This window comes from Artemia sp. Qi Xiang Cuo, chromosome 4, assembly GCF_049724085.1.
Source record: "Artemia sp. Qi Xiang Cuo chromosome 4, ASM4972408v1, whole genome shotgun sequence".
Taxonomy (NCBI): domain Eukaryota; kingdom Metazoa; phylum Arthropoda; class Branchiopoda; order Anostraca; family Artemiidae; genus Artemia; species Artemia sp. Qi Xiang Cuo.
Genome location: NC_142797.1, coordinates 63822046 through 63839941, shown reverse-complemented (window position 1 = coordinate 63839941; position 17896 = coordinate 63822046). Strand labels below are relative to the sequence as shown.

Here is a 17896-nt window from a genome sequence, read left to right as displayed (position 1 = left end):
CAAAAAATAATTTCCAAAAAATAAGTTTTTGAAAGAAAAGTAAAGGCCATTTTAAACTTAAACTCTGTAGATACAAATACCTGTTAAAATTCAAACTCAAAACGACCAGAAATTACTATTAAAGAATAAATTAAACCCAAAACGAACAGAAATCAAATAAACAATCATAGCAAAAAACATACAATAAGTAATAATATAAATGAATAAACAGATCGTAGAGCGAGTAATACTTAGATTGAGTATGGAAATCAAGCTTAAAACTAAAAAAAATATTTTGCTATTGAAGTATAAATGAAACTTAAAACGAACAGTAATTAAATAAACAATCAATGCAAACAATCATAAAATATATATTAGCGTAAATGAATAAATAAATCTCAAATAAATGAAAGTTAAATTGAATATGCAAATAAAGCTTGGAACGAACAAAAATCACTACAAACAAGAGTTTGGGCATCGCCTCCTTCTCTCACTGTAAAAGTCTAAAACCTACTACGTCATTGGCGCTTTACTGAAAACCAATTTTACTACAAATATTTTCTTTTGTACTTAATATTGAAAATAAACACTAAAATTATAGTAAAATTATGAACTGATAAGCTTTCAGAAATTAATATCATTATACATCAAATATTCAGTTTAATTTATTAGTTCTTTCTAAAGTTGTTCAAGACGAATATAGTTTCACTACAAACAAAAGTTTGGATACTGCCCCTTCCTTAACTTTAAATAAAAACCGAAAGCCTACTGCGTTATTGGTGTTTAACTGAAAACGAATTATATTACAAATATTTTCTTTTCCAGTTCTTACAGCATTGAAAATAAAAATAAAATTACAGTGACATATATTCTTGAACTGATGAACCTTTCAAGCAATTAATATCATTATACATAAAAAATTCATTTTGATGTTGTTTATACTTTCCAATACTTTTCAAGAAGCATATAGTTTTCATTAAAGCGCCAATGACGCAGAAGGTTTTAGACTTTTACAGTGAGAGAAGGAGGCGATACCCAAACTCTTGGTTACATTTTTTTTTTTTTTTTACAGGCTATGACTGTTTGCATTGATTGTTAATTAAATTTCTGTTCGTTTTAAGTTTCATTTATACTTTAAAAGGAAAATATTTTTTTTTTCGTTTTAAGCTTGATTTTTATATTCAATTTAAGCATTACTCGCTTTATGATCTATTTATTCATTTATATTATTACTTGTTGTATGCTATTTGCTATGATTGTTTATTTAATTCCTGTTTGTTTTGGGTTTCATATATTCTTTAATAGTAATTTCTGGTGGTTTTGAGTTTGAATGATAAACAGGTATTTGTATCTGCTGAGCTTAAGTTTAAAATGGCCTTTACTTTTTTTTAAACACTTATTTTTCGGAAGGTTTTTTTTATTAATTTTTGTTCGCTTTTGATTGCAAAAAGTTTTAAGTTTTTAAATATTCCTTATTTCAAAATCAAACTTTAAAAAAATGAAATTTTCATCAAAGTATCAAAACCGGTGTCAAAGTAACAATATCAAAGTGAAAATATGGGTTTGTGTCAACCTCGGAGTATTTATTATCTGAGGTTTGAACTATTTTTAACAAAATGGCTATCCAAAATTTTATCGGATGGGTTTGGGAAAAAAAGGGCGGGGGGGGGGGGGGTAATTGCCCTTCGATCTCTTTTGACTCTTTAAAAGTGAACTAGAACTTTATATTTTCAATCAAATGAGCCCCCTCTGAAGTTTATACGAGCATCCCTTATATAAGAACCATATATACCCACAGAGTATAACTTACAACGCCTGTCCCTGGGTCCTGGGAGTTGTGTTGACCCTGTAGTTTTAATATCTGAGGTATGAACTATTTTTAACGAAACGGTTTACCCATCAGATAAACTCAAAGGCGCGGCGGATGGGAGCGGCTAGTTGCCCTCTTATTTTTTTTTACTCTTAGAAAATGAACTAGAACTTTTAATTTCCATTCAAATGAGCCCTCTCTGAAGTTTATACGAGCATCCCTTTCATAAGAACCATATACGGTGCCAGGACACAGCTTACAATGCCTGCCCCCGGGCCCTGGGTGGTTGTGTCGACACCGAAGTTTTTGTTATTGGACCTTTGAAGTGATTTAAAAAATGGCCGTCTCAAAATTAGTATCGGATGGGTTTGGAGAAAAAGGGCGTGGGGGGGGGGGGGCTAGGGGCCCTCTGATCTCTTTTGACACACAAAAAAAATAAACTAGAACATTCAATTTCCATTCAAATAAGCTCTCTCTCAAGTTTATACCAGCATCCCTTCCATAAGAACAATATATGCCCCAAGGTCATAACTTGCAACGCCTGCCCCCGAGCCCTGGGTGGTTGTGTCGACACTGGAGTTTCTTTATCTGACCTTTGAACTATTTTTAACAAAATGGCTATTTCAAAATTTTTATCCGATGCAAGTGGGGGAAAAGGGGCGTGGAGGGGATAGTTGCCCTCTGATCTCTTTTGACTCTTAAAAACTGACTTAGAACTTTCAGTTTCCAATTAAATAAGCCCTATCTGAAACTAATATGAGCATTCCGTCCAGGAAAGCTGTATAAGCCCTCCAGGCATAAATTCAACGCTTACCCCGGGCACTGAAGGATTGTGTCGACATCGGAGTTTTCGTTGTATGACCTTTGAACCAATTTGAAAAAAATGGCTCTTTCAAAGTTCTTATCGGAGGGGTTTGAGGAAAATAGGGCGTGGAGAGGGGGGACTTTGTACCCTCCGAAATTTCTTGACCCTTGAAAAATTAACAAAAATATTCAATTCCAAATGAAATGAGCTCTTTCCAAAGTTTATACGAGCATCCTTTCCATAAGAACTGTATATGCCCCCAGAGCATTACTTACAACACCTGCCTCCGGGCCCTGGGGCGTTTGTGTCGACCCCGGAATTTTCATTATATGATCTTTTAACTATTTAAAATAATGGCTATCCCAAAGTTCTTATCAGCTGGGTTTGAGGAAAAAAGTGCATGGAGGGGGGGGGGCTATTTGCCCTCCGATATCTTTTGACTCTTTAAAAGTGAACTACAACTTTCAATTACCAATCAAATGAGCCCTCTCCGAAGTTTTTACGAGCATACCTTCCATAAGAACCATATATGCCCCCAGGGCAATACTTAAAACGCCTGCCCCGGGCCCTAGGGGTTTTTCTTATCTTATCTTTGAACTATTTTTAACGAAATGACCATAATACGTAAAGGACTTTTTGTTATATGATCTTTGAACTATTTTTAACAAAATGGCTACCCGAAATTTTTTGTCAGATGTGTTTGGGGAAAGAGGGCTTGGGGGGAGCTATTTGCCCTCCGATCACTTTTGACTCTTGAAAAGGGAACTAGAACTTTCAATTTCCAGTCTAATGAGCCCTCTCTGAAGTTTATACGAGCATCCCTTCCATAAGAACGATATATGCCCAAAGGGCAATACTTACAACGCTTGCCCTCGGGCCCCGGGGGGCTGTATCGCCCCCGGAATTTTCGTTATATGGTCTTTGAACTATTTAAAAAAAATGGCTATCTCAAAATTCTTATCGGATGGGTTTGAGGAAAAAAGGGTGTGGATGGGGGGGGGGGGGTAGGTGTTCTCAAATATCTTTTGAATCTTAAAAAGTGAACTGGAAGTTTCAATTTTCAGTCAAATGAGCCCTCTCGGAAGTTTATACGAGTATCCCATCTTTATTTATACTTCGACAGGCATGTGGTCTAAAAGGCCATTTGCTAGTTAAACATAAAATGGAAACCTTCGTCTATGTCTGTAAGTCTTTTGGTTTGGAAATTATCTACATAAGTATAAAGCTTGTTATCCAGCTATCAATGGAAACTAATAGCATTTTGTTCTAATCCCAGCAAAAGCCACCAAGTAAGTTAGTAACATATAGTATTTTTTGTCCTAAAGCAAATAATAGGACAACAAAATACCACAGATTGTATATTGCCACACCAGGAGGGGGAAAGAATGAGACGCAACTACTTCAGTAGTGATTTTATATTTGGAAAGAACATTGAATCGGGAATCAAATAATATATTCTTTTTCGATCTGATGCTGCAGTTCAGCTAGCGAAAAATATAAGATAGGAAAAGGGATAAGATGTCACTCAAGATTCCTCTAAAGGGCTCAAAATGAAATTTGTGGTAGCAATTTTAACAAACGACTGTCAAAAGGTGCGTCTAGAGTTTTAATGGCTGGCGAGTCTTACTCACAGTTTTTTCGGCTTATCTTAAAAAATGTATATATGAAGCTCATAATAAATAACTGTCGTTCAAAATTAGAAGTTTTAACCAAAATATAATTATTAGTAATTATTCTACTTTGACAAATCTCACTGACCTATTATCAGTAAATACGTAGTAGCAGAATCCAATCGCCCAAGAATCAAAACAGAAGTTTGTAAACAAAAGTAAATCACTTTGGAATAACATCAAGGATTAGAATAAATATGGTATGATCTTGGTAGATTGTTTAGGTTTTGTAATATTTGTATAAAAAATTTTATTCAGTGGCTTTTTGCTATAAAGAATCGGTAAAGATGAATTATAGCCTAGGAAGGAAATCAGATAGGCTAGGCCTAGGGAAAAAAAAGTTAATCTAGATTATCAGTTGATTCGGCGTTCTTCTTTTTCCAAATATGTTAATAAATGTTGTTGCAATTGCCCTCCCCCCTAATTGGGTAGTGTATAACCCCAAGCCTAGGCAGCCATAGGCCTAGGGCCTATGCAAAATGTGGCTTGTTTTATGTGTTTGTCTTTATCTTTTGTGCTTGTTTCACATTAACCATTGGTTCATAGTGTCCAGTAAAGGTTATGATAATGACCAAATTTAAAGGAAACACCAACAAATTTGGTAAATTACCATATACACTTAGCCTATATTATTCTAGCCTAAAAGCAAATTGTCTCAACTTACACACTGCCTCTTCTGATGGATAAATAAACAACCCACTATATATTCCCACTATGCTTTTCAATATCAAATACTTATGACACCCAAATAACAGTTATAGTAGCCTACCTGATGATAAGGCTAGCCTACATATTTATCTATTGGGAGGGGGAAGGGGTAGGGCTCAAGCAAAGGAATGTTCTTTTCAGGAATGAGATGAGTAGGTGTTTATGGTTATTTTAAAGTAGTTTTCATAGGGTAATACTCCTAGGCCTAGTAGGCAACTTGAACAGTGCCTTATCTTAGACAAGTAGCCTACTGCAATTGAAATGCATCTAGGTAGAATTGCAGAGTTACCTTTTCTAAAGGAACTCTGTTGATTTATGTAACATTCAGTTGATTTAGATCAGGACAATCCATAGATACAAATCTAATGGGTGAGCAATGTTTGACTATTAAAGTCATTGGTTCTTTATGCTCTAAGCAACACATTTTGTCATTTTCCTTTATATAGAAAGTATTATAAAGTTAAACAAAAGAAAATATTGTGTTTCCTTTAAACATGGAGAATGATATAAAGTCTTCTGTATGACTTAAACATTAAATTATTATAGAGAAGTATGAATAAAGTTATACAGAAGACTTTTTGGTTTTCTTATTTCATATATGATCCACTAAAATGTCATACAGAAAAAATTATATCAGCCTACCCTACTTATACATAGAGAAAACAACAAAAAGTCATATAGATGGCTTTTTATAGCCTATGCCTACATGATTTCATTTATAAGGCAGCCTGAATAAAGTCATACAGATGACTTTTTAATATATCATTCTACTATAAAGCATTATGAATAAAGTCATACAGATGACTTTTTATGCCTCTTGCTATTATAGAGCAAACATAATAATAGTCATACAGATGGCTTTTTATACCTCATACTATTATAGAGCAAACATGAATGAAGTCCTACATATGACTTTTTATGCCTTTCTTAAAAAGAGCAAACTTAAATAAGGTCATACAGATGACTTTTTATACCTCCTGCTAGTACATAGAGAAAACAACAAAAAGTCATACAGATGGCTTTTTATAGCCTAGGCCTACAGGATTTCATGTATAGAGCAGCCTAAATAAAGTCATAGAGATGACTTTTTCATATATAATTCTACTATTAAGTATAATGAATAAAGTCATACAGATAACTTTTTATGTATTCTGCCATTATAAAAAAAACATAAATATAGTCATACAGATGGTTTTTTATACCTAATACTATTATAGAGCAAACATGTATGAAGTCCTACATCTGACTTTTTATACCTTTCTTTTATAGCAAACTTCAATAAAGTCATACAGATGACTTTTTATGCCTCCTGCTAGTACATAGAGAACAACAAAAAGTCATACAGATGGCTTTTTATAGCCTAGGCCTACAGGATTTCATATATAGAGCAGCCTAAATAAAGTCATACAGATGACTTTTTACTATATCATTCTACTATAAAGCATTATGAATAAGGTCATACAGATGACTTTTTATGCCTCCTGCTATTATAGAGCAAACATAAAAAAAAGTCATACAGATGGCTTTTTATACCTCATACTATTATAGAGCAAACATGAATGAAGTCCTACATATGACTTTTTATGCCTTTCTCTTATAGAGCAAACTTCAATAAAGTCATACAGATGACTTTTTATACCTCCTGCTAGTACATAGAGAAAACAACAAAAAGTCATACAGATGTCTTTTTATAGCCTAGGCCTACAGGATTTCATGTATAGAGCAGCCTAAATAAAGTCATACAGATGACTTTTTAATATATCATTCTACTATAAAGCATTATGAGTAAAGTCATACAGATGACTTTTTATGTCTCCTGCAAACATAAATAAAGTCATATAGATGGCTTTTTATACCTAATACTATTTTTTATTATTTACAAATGGGTTACAATTATAGAGCAAACATGAATAAAGTCCTACATATGTCTTTTTATGCCTTTCTTTTATAGAGCAAACTTAAATAAAGTCATACAGATGACTTTTAATGCCTCCTGCTAGTACATAGAGAACAACAAAAAGTCATACAGATGGCTTTTTATAGCCTAGGCCTACAGGATTTCATATATAGAGCAGCCTTGATAAAGTCATGCAGATGACTTTTTAATATATCATTCTACTATAAAGTTTTATGAATAAAGTCATACAGATGACTTTTTATGCCTCCTACTATTATAGAGCAAATATAAATAAAGTCATACAGATGGCTTTTTATACCTCATACTATTATAGAGCAAACATGAATGAAGTCCTACATATGACTTTTTATGCCTTTCTTTTATAGAGCAAACTTAAATAAAGTCATACAGATGGCTTTTTATACCTCATACTATTAGCCTATAGAGCAAACAGGAATGAAGTCCTACATATGACTTGTTATGCCTTTCTTTTATAGAGCAAACTTAAATAAAGTCATACAGATGACTTTTAATGCCTCCTGCTAGTACATAGAGAAAACAACAAAAAGTCATATAGATGGCTTTTTATAGCCTAGACCTACATGATTTCATTTATAGAGTAGCCTAAATAATGTCATATAGATGACTTTTTAATATATCATCCTACTATAAAGCATTATGAATAAAGTCATACAGATGACTTTTTATGCCTCCTGTTATTATAGAGCAAACATAAATAAAGTCATACAGATGACTTTTTATGTCTCCTGCTATTATAGAGCAAACATAAATAAAGTCATATAGATGGCTTTTTATACCTAATACTATTATAGAGCAAACATGAATAAAGTCCTACATATGACTTTTTATGCCTTTCTTTTATAGAGCAAACTTAAATAAAGTCATACAGATGACTTTTAATGCCTCCTGCTAGTACATAGAGAACAACAAAAAGTCATACAGATGGCTTTTTATAGCCTAGGCCTACAGGATTTCGTATATAGAGCAGCCTAGATAAAGTCATAAAGATGACTTTTTAATATATCATTCTACTATAAAGCATTATGAATAAAGTCATACAGATGACTTTTTATGTCTCCTGTTATTATAGAGCAAACATAAATAAAGTCATACCGATGGCTTTTTATACCTCATACTATTATAGAGCAAACATTAATGAAGTCCTACATATGACTTTTTATGCCTTTCTTTTATAGAGCAAACTTCAATAAAGTCATACAGATGACTTTTTATACCTCCTGCTAGTACATAGAGAAAACAACAAAAAGTCATACAGATGGCTGTTTATAGCCTAGGCCTACCTGATTTCATTTATTGAGTAGCCTAAATAAAGTCATACAGATGACTTTTTAATATATCATTCTACTATAAAGTTTTATGAATAAAGTCATACAGATGACTTTTTATGCCTCCTACTATTATAGAGCAAATATAAATAAAGTCATACAGATGGCTTTTTATAGCCTAGGCCTACAGGATTTCATATATAGAGCAGCCTAAATAAAGTCATATAGATGACTTTTTAATATATCATTCTACTATAAAGCATTATGAATAAAGTCATACAGATGACTTTTTATGTCTCCTGCTATTATAGAGCAAACATAAATAAAGTCATACCGATGGCTTTTTATACCTCATACTATTATAGAGCAAACATTAATGAAGTCCTACATATGACTTTTTATGCCTTTCTTTTATAGAGCAAACTTCAATAAAGTCATACAGATGACTTTTTATACCTCCTGCTAGTACATAGAGAAAACAACAAAAAGTCATACAGATGGCTGTTTATAGCCTAGGCCTACCTGATTTCATTTATTGAGTAGCCTAAATAAAGTCATACAGATGACTTTTTAATATATCATTCTACTATAAAGTTTTATGAATAAAGTCATACAGATGACTTTTTATGCCTCCTACTATTATAGAGCAAATATAAATAAAGTCATACAGATGGCTTTTTATACCTCATACTATTATAGAGCAAACATGAATGAAGTCCTACATATGACTTTTTATGCCTTTCTTTTATAGAGCAAACTTAAATAAAGTCATACAGATGGCTTTTTATACCTCATACTATTATAGAGCAAACATGAATGAAGTCCTACATATGACTTGTTATGCCTTTCTTTTATAGAGCAAACTTAAATAAAGTTATACATATGACTTTTAATGCCTCCTGCTAGTACATAGAGAAAACAACAAAAAGTCATATAGATGGCTTTTTATAGCCTAGACCTACATGATTTCATTTATAGAGTAGCCTAAATAATGTCATATAGATGACTTTTTAATATATCATCCTACTATAAAGCATTATGAATAAAGTCATACAGATGACTTTTTATGCCTCCTGTTATTATAGAGCAAACATAAATAAAGTCATACAGATGACTTTATATACCTCATACTATTATAGAGCAAGCTTAAATAAAGTCTTACAGATGACTTTTTATACCTCATATTTGTATAGAACAAACATGAAGAAATTCTTACAAATGACTTTTTGTTGTTTTCTCTTTGTATCAGGGGGGTAATATAATTTCTTCTGTATGACATCTTAGTGGATCATATATGAAATAAGAAAACCAAATAGTCTTCTGTATAACTTTATTTGTACTTCTCCACAATAATTTGATGTTTAAAAAGTCATACAGAAGACTATATCATTCTCCATCTTTTCTCTAGAAATAGAAATATATAATTATAAACATACAAGGTATAAAGCCATTTGTAAAGCATAGCATATATAGTACAAGGTATAGAATGTCATCTGCACTACTTTATTCATGTTTTCTCTATAATAGTGTAAGATATAAAAAGTCATCTGTATGACTTTATTCATGTTTTCTCAATAATAGAGAGATATATAAAAGTCATCTGTATGGCTTTATTTTTGCTGGCTCTATAATAGCATGAGGTATAAAAAGTCACATGTATGACTTTATTTTATGTTTGCTCTATAAAAGAATGAGGCATAAAGTCATCTGTATGACTTTTTATCATTCTACATAATAGGAGAAAGCAAGATATTGTCTTCTGTTTGACTTTATACTGCATTCTATATAAGACTAAATGACAATTTTCTATTGTTCAGATATAAAGAAATTTTTTTCTATATTGTCATATGTAGTAACCCAATCTGATAAGTGAATAGAATTTTGTTACAAAGCTCCTAGATAGAGGGATCCCAGTAGATCTTATTATCTTAGCATTTGATTTCATAGCCAAAGCATTTGACAAAGTAGGTCATCATATACTACTGGCAAAATCAGTTGTAATTAGGGTAAGCCATGAAGTTGTTGAGTGAGTGATGGCAATCCTGAAAGATAGAAGGCAGAGCATAAAGGTGCATGGGGAAAATGGTCAAGTATTTTACTTGGATAGTACTGAAGTGGAAAGTGGAGTCCCACAGGGAATGATCCTTGGTCCAACATTTATTTAACATCTATGAAGATATTGAGCTGAACTGGCCAGCCATGACAAAGAACAACAAAGAGAGAAAAACCTCAATGAAGAATAAACAAACAAGACTGCAGCCAGCAGAGAAAAAATGAAAAACTAAAGTGAGACAGATATTTTTCCTGTATAAAAATGAGGCATCTTCAGCACAGAAGAAACAAAGATAAAAACTAAAAACAAATAAAACCACCATCAATATTAATAAAATACAGTTTTTGCAAACCAATCCACATAGGTCACAGAAACTCTGTATTGTTTTAGTTTTTTATCTTTTCTCTCTATTGGCCGAAGTCTTGTTTGTTTGTTCTTCAGTGAGTTTTTTCTCACTTAGTTGTTCTTTTAACTTCTATATGAACAATGCAGCACAATCTGTCAAAAATAAAATGAACCTATATGCCAATGATTTGAAAATCATCAGCCCTACAGAAGCAGCCAACATCAGCCCTGCAAAGAGCAAGCCTTATTACAAGCTGACCTAGACAAACTCTCTAATTGGGCAAAACTGGTGGTTAGAATTCAACATTATGAAATGCAGGACAATTCATTGTGAGGGGTCAGTATCATATATGTAGAATAGGCGGTGTTGGGCAAATGATTGGTTCCTCCCATTCAGAAAGAGACCTGGGTATACTTGTGGATGATGAATTCAAGCTTGGCCAACATGCTCAGTCAGTTGCCTCCATAGCTCTCCAGACCCTAGGAATTGTAAAAAGAACATTCCTCAGTAGGTCACAATAGCTGATGTCAAAGCTATACAAAGGACTTGTTTTACCAATATATTTTTCAATGCGTAGGGGGGAGGGGGATTTGTTGTTTTTTCTATTATTTTGAATGAAAATATAAAAAGAATCCATTCAATGAACAAATACACAATAATTAGTTCTAAACTTGTACCTCCTTAACAGGCAAATGTTTTGAAAATTTAACTTACCTCAAGAAATACATCAATTGAAGAAGCAAAGCCAGTTTTTGCTGTGTGGATGGTAGGGAAGAGCTTCAAGCTTTGGTATGTTTATGGCAACCCCATTAAATAAAGGCAACAAGAAAAAACTAGAGAGTGTCCAAACTAAATCAATATAGGGTTGTAAAATCCTGGACTCCCTTTCACACCTGGAGAAGTTACAGATTCCTACCTTGTCCTATAAATAGAAGCATGGGGATGTCTTCATGGCATAAAAATGTTGCACACTCAGTCCTTGCAACAAAATATGCTTGAACTTGACCAGTGAAGAGGACACACCATGAAGCTGTACTGCAGATGAGCCAACACCAGGCTACAGAACAACTTCCCAAAACAAGTTATGGGCCTCTGAAACTCCCTGAGCAAAGGAGCAGTCTCAGCCCCTTGTGTAGAGGCCTTTAAGGGAGCTGGGGACAAAGATTGGTCATCCAAGCCATGACTTCAAGAATGGGATGCAGCCAACATATTGGCTCAGCATCTTGACTAACCAGCACCTACAGGATAATTCCTTATTTGCTGGACGATGCATATTAAGGTAATTGAGACAAATCTTATGGATCTATATAGTTATGTCATTGAGTTTCTAGATTGCCATATCCTAGATGATATGATCAGGGGTGCAGCAAGGGGGGGGGGCGGAGGAGAGGGGTACTCCCCCAAAGTTCTAAGGTGTCAGCACACAGCACCAACACTTTGGAATTTAGCTTATATCTCTGTGTTTGTTGGCACACTGGACAATTTTCTCAGCATATTCTTTATATCCCCCCCTCCAAACCTAAAATCCTAGCTGTACCCTTGTATATGGTTCTCTTACATTATGTCAAAGCATTTGATAAAGTCTATCATCACTGACTGAATGCAAAACAAATAGCTATCAGCATACACAAGGAGATTATGGAACAGGTAATGAAGTTCCTCAAAGGAAGAATACAGAGAGTTATGGTGCTTAGGAATAACTGGCAAGGAGGTTTGTCAAAATTTCTGAAGTTGTCAGTGATGTGCCTTAAAAACAATCTTAGGCCTAAGGTTGTTCAATACTTGCATTAATGAAACTCCACAAGCTATAAGACAGAAAATGAGTATCTATACTGATGGTTCAGAGCTTATTGGATCTGCAGAATTGTTAATGACATAAACATCCTTACAGGAAGAAGGAGGTGCTTTTACATTTTTTGAACACAAGTGAAAGCTTGAATTTGATATCCAAAAATGTAAACCTTAAAATTATCTTAAATCACATTGTCCAGCAACTAAGGTAAATCCTGTGATGCCACTGGTGAACAATGTCAAAGAGTCAAATTAGCAGCATCTCATTTTTTTTTTCATGGTTGCTTCAGCCAGTCACAATCAACTCCAGACTTGAATGTATTTAAGACAGCACTTTATGAGAGAAAGTATAAAAAAAGGTGACAATAATCCTCTCAAAGTCCTTGAGAGGATTGTTAATGATGTACTTCTTCAACACCTTGTTACTAATGAAATTATATCTGATAGGCAGCAAGGCTTTCTCCCAGGACAATCTGTAGAAACTAACCTTCTAGACACTTAAAAAATGGTTACCCAGCCACTGGACAAAGGCCTTCCTGTTGATTTGACTCTTTTAGACCTAGCCAAAGGATTCAATAAGGTCCCACATAATTGGCTTCCAATTAACATTTTGATATGGTCATCATGTTCAACATAGTTGAAAGGTCTGGAAATTGTGGCTTTGAGGATGACAGCCCTCCCCCCATAGCCCTCAGGACAAGGGTTGTAAGTTAAGCCCTTAGGGAATTTAAGGTTCTTTATAGAAAGCTTGTTGTAGAAGCTTCCAGAAGGGCTCATTTGATTGGAGAGGTTTAGTGCCTTTTTTATTAGTCAAAAGTAGTCAGCAGGCAAATGCCCTTCCTCCCATGCCCATCATTTCCCCAAACACTTACAATCAAAATTTTTAGATAGCCATTTTGCCAAATGTATTTGAAAAGTCTGGAAATGATATCTTTGAGAATAACAAATTCCCCCAGCCCTCAGGGCAAGGGTCATAAGTTATGCCCTGGGGTATATAAGGTTACTATAGAAATTGTGATCATATAAACTTTGGAGGGGCTTTCTATAAAGAACCTTATATGCTCCAAGGGCATAACTTACAACTCTTGTCCTGAGGGCTATGGGGGGAGGGCTGTCATCCTCAAAGACACAATTTCCTGACCTTTCAACTATGTTGAACATAACGACCATATCAAAATGTTGATTGGAAATGTTTGGGGAAAAGATGGGCATGGAAGGGGGTGATTCTCCCTCCAATTACTTTCAACTATTAAAGTAGGCAATAGCCCCCTCAATTTCCAATTGAATGAGCTCTTTTTGAAGTTTTTAAAACAACACTTTCTATAAAAACCTTATATGCACCCTAACTATAACTTACATCCTTTGCCCTGGGGGCTGTGGGAGGTTTGTCATCCTCAAAGACATAATTTCCAGATCTTTTAACTACATTGAACAAAATGGATATCTCAAAAGTTTAATTGAATGTGTTTGGGGAAATTAAGAGTGCAAGAGGGGGGGATTTCCCCTCATACTGCTTTTGACTATTAATAAGGGTACTAGCCCTCTCAATTCCCAATTGAATAAGCCTTTTTTGAAGTTTCTATGACAATGCTTTCTATAAAAACCTTATATGCCCCCAGGGCATAACTTGCAACCTTTGCCCTGGGGGCTGTTTGGGGTTTGTAATCCTCAAAGACATAATTTCCAAACCTTTCGACTATATTGAACAAAATGGCTATCTCAAAATTTTGATTGAATGTTTTTGGGGAAATGGTGGGTGTGAGAGGGGGGTTAGTTGCCCTCCAATTACTTTCTACTACAAAAAAGGGCACTAGCCATTTCAATTTCCAATCAAATGAGCCCTTTTTGAATCTCCTAAAACAACCCTTTCTATGAAAACCTTAAATGCCCCTGGAGCATAACTTAGAACCCTTATCCTGAGGGCTGTTGGGGGGGGGGGGCTGTCATCCTCAAATACCTATAATAATATGACTCTTCAACTATGTTCAACAAAATGGCTATATCAAAATGTTGATCGGAAGTGTTTGAGGAAATAATGGATGTGGGGGGGGGGGGCATTCACCCTCTGATCTGTTTTTAAATATTAATAAGGGCACTAGCCCTCTGAATTCCAAAATGAAAGAACCCTTCTTGAAGTTTCCATGACAACACTTTCTGTAAAAACCTTATATGCCCCCAGGGCATAACTTACAACCTCTGCCCTGGGGGCTGTGGGGGGTTTGTCATCCTCACAGACATAATTTCCAGACCTTTCAACTATGTTGAACAAAATAGCTATTTCAAAAGTTTGATTGAATTTGTTTGGGGAAATGGTGGGCGTGAGAGGGGGGTTAGTTGCCCTCCATCACTTTTAACTATTAAAAAGGGCACTAGCCCTTTCAATTTCCAATGAAATGGACCCTTTTTGAAGTTTCTACAACAGCACCTTCCATAAAAACCTTATATGAAAGTTTGGTTCTCAAAATATCTATTGGATACATCTCAGGAAAATACATTGTGTTTCTGTGTGTGTGTGTGGGGGGGGGGGGGTGGTAGTTGGACTCTGATCACTTTGACTCTTAAAAAAGGCAATAGAACTTTTGATTACCAATCTAATGAGCACCCTCCAAAGTTTATACAACCACCCTTTCTGTAGAAAACCTTACATCCCCCAGGATATAACTTACAACCCTTACCCTGAGGGCTGTGGGGGGGGGGGTTGTCATCCTCAAAGACCAAATTTCCAGCCCTTCCAAGTTTCAACTACTCTGAGAAAAATAGCTATCTCAAAATTTTGATTGGATGTGTTTGGGTAAATGGTGGGCATGGAAGGGGTAATAGTTGCCTTCCTTTCATTCTTGGCTATTAAAAAGGGAATAAGCGTTTCCAATTGAATGAGCAGTTTTCGAAGTTTCTACAACAACTCTTTTGATACGAACTGCCCTTTTCTAAAAGAAAAAAAAAATAATGAATAATACATTGTCCAATCATTGTTTTTTACTTAGGCAGCACTATTGCACTGCCTATGATTGACTTTATTGTTAAATAAATTCCCATGTGAGCATAACCATCAGTGCCACCTAAACACAAAAAAAGAAGTATTTTGAGAGTTTTCTTTGGAGGTATTTTGTTAAACATTTGGTCATGCAGAAAAAATATAAGAGGAAAGATACAGTGGAAAATGAATAATTTTGTGATACCTTTGATGTGAAGGAAGAATTAGTAACGGTACTAAAAGAATTAGAAAATAATAAGGCTTCAGGTGCTGATAGTGTGGTAAATGAGTTTCTTAAATATGGTGGCTCTGAGGTTAGAATAAGTTACTGAAGATTATGAATATGATTTTTGAAAAAGAGGAAGTACCTAACGATTTTGGAAAACCTTAATTAAGCTACTGTATAAGAAAGGTGATAAGAGTGAGTGTTGTAATTATCAAGACATCAGTTTGGTCACTGTAGGTAGCAAATTACTTAGTAATATGATACTTTTTAGACTGAGAGATGCTGTCGACAAAGCTTTAAGAGAAGAACAGTGCGGTTTTAAGAAAGGTAGAGGATGTGTTGACCAGATTTTCACTCTTAGGTTAATAAGTGAGAAGTGCCTTAGTTGTCAAATACCTGTGGTCCTCAGTTTTATATATTATCAGCAATTGTTTGATTCTGGTAATAGAAGAGCTTTAGCAAAGGTCTTATCCTTGTATGGTATACCAGACAAATACATTAAAATGATTTATGCTATGTACAAGAATAACACTGATGTGGTTAAGGTAGGAAATGAGACGAGCAGCTGGTTTTGTATTAAATCAGGAGTTAAGCAGGTTTACATTCTATCCCCCTTTATATGGATCATTTTGATGGACTTTGTCTTAATGAGCACAGGAAAGGCAATGGGAGACCATGGAATCAAATGGGGAGGAAAAACTCTCTTGGACTTAGATCATGCTGAGGATTTAAGCATTCTTGATGGAAGTGTAAGTAAAATGAATGAACTTTTAGAGGTTTTGCAAGTTCAGGGTTCTAGAATAGGTTTGAAAATTAATGTTAAGATGACTAAGTCTCTAAGGCTAGGAATAAGTGAAGATGAAAAGGTGATGCTGGGTAATGAAGAGATTGATCAGGTGTGCAGCATCACTTAGCTTGGTAGTATTATTAGTAAAGACGATGGGAGCAGTGAAGATGTTACAAGTAGATTAGACAAGGTTCAGGGTGTTTTTTTAACAGTTAAAAAAAGTTTGGAAGAATAGGAAGATAAGTCTTCAAACTAAGATTAGAATATTGGAAGGTACAGTGATGACAGTGGCCAAATATGGCTCTGAAGCATGGGTGCTCCAAAAATCAGGTGAAGATTTACTAGTTATTTTCCAGAGAAATTGCCTACAAATTGTTCTGGGTACCTGACTGACTGACTGTGTTTCAAACAGTAGGCTGTACAAATAATGTGGTTCAATCCCACTTTCTAGGGCTATAATGAAGAAAAGTTGAGATTGCTAGGGCATTTTCTGTGGATGAAAGATGACAGATTGGTAAAGATTGTCCTTTTTTGGACAACTGTATAGGGCTAAACAGAAAGCAGGTCGCCCTCGTCTGGTATGAGAGGATGTCATAAAGAAAGATTTAAAGGAAATATGAACAGGGGCAGATCCAGGATTTTTTTTTTAATGGGGGGGGGGGAATAGGTTGATTCAATAAACATGTGTTAGGAAAAAGTTTAATTAACGCAATCTTGCGTTAATTAAGTAAATTACACTACTTTAGACTACGTTCGGGAGGGGGGGGGCACCCCCCGGATCTGCCACTGAATATGAACTTCCTGGGAGGGTGTAAAGATGGAGGCTTTGATTGGGATGGAAGAGGAGCATGCATAGCTGTGTTGGCCTCAGGTGGCATGGTGCTGTGGTGATTTGTTAGTAGTAGTAGTAGTAGTAGGAGTACTAATTGTAGTAGTAGTAGTAATAACAGGGCTAGTAGCAGTAGTTGTATGTACATATTGCCTTTTGATCAGTTGAATCTTGCTCTTATCATGCCATGGAAGTTTTAACTCAATGCTCTATGCTGTTCATAAGATATTGCTGATACAGCCTTTGGGTAACCTCTATACACATAGTATGTTTTAGTTTAGTTCAATGTCCCCCTCAACGTTTCCTAAAATTTTGCCTTACTACCCTTAGCCTTTGTTGTTGTTGAAATAGAAGTAGCCATTGTAGTAGTAGTAGTAGTAACATGTACATATTGCCTTTTCATCAGTTGATCATCCTACTCATCATTCCCTGAAAGTAGGAGTCATAATAGTTGATAGTTGAAGTAGTAGTAGTAGTAGTTATATTAATAGTAGTTGTAACAGTTGTAGCAGTATTAGTATGCACATAAAGCCTTTTTGTCATTTACACATCCTCCTCACCATGCAGTGGAAGTTTCATCTTTGTATGATAAGTCATTTTTAAGATATTGCCAATGTTCTCTTTTGACAACTGGTATACACATAGTGTGGTTGTTTTCATTAAACTTTCCCCTCAACATTTCTGGTGATTTTCATCTTAATACCTCATCTTAAT

At 34.8% G+C, this 17896-nt stretch overlaps 1 protein-coding gene across 1 annotated transcript in view; it reads left to right on the top strand.

Annotated features, from left to right (window-relative positions):
* The first annotated feature begins 4376 nt into the window (after nt 1–4376).
* Gprk2 (G protein-coupled receptor kinase 2) overlaps nt 4377–17896 on the top strand; it is a 205007-nt gene continuing 191487 nt past the window's right edge. Inside the window, exon 1 of the mRNA XM_089088485.1 lies at nt 4377–4464. The gene's annotated coding sequence lies outside the window, so the exon portion shown is untranslated. The remainder of the gene's footprint in view (nt 4465–17896) is intronic.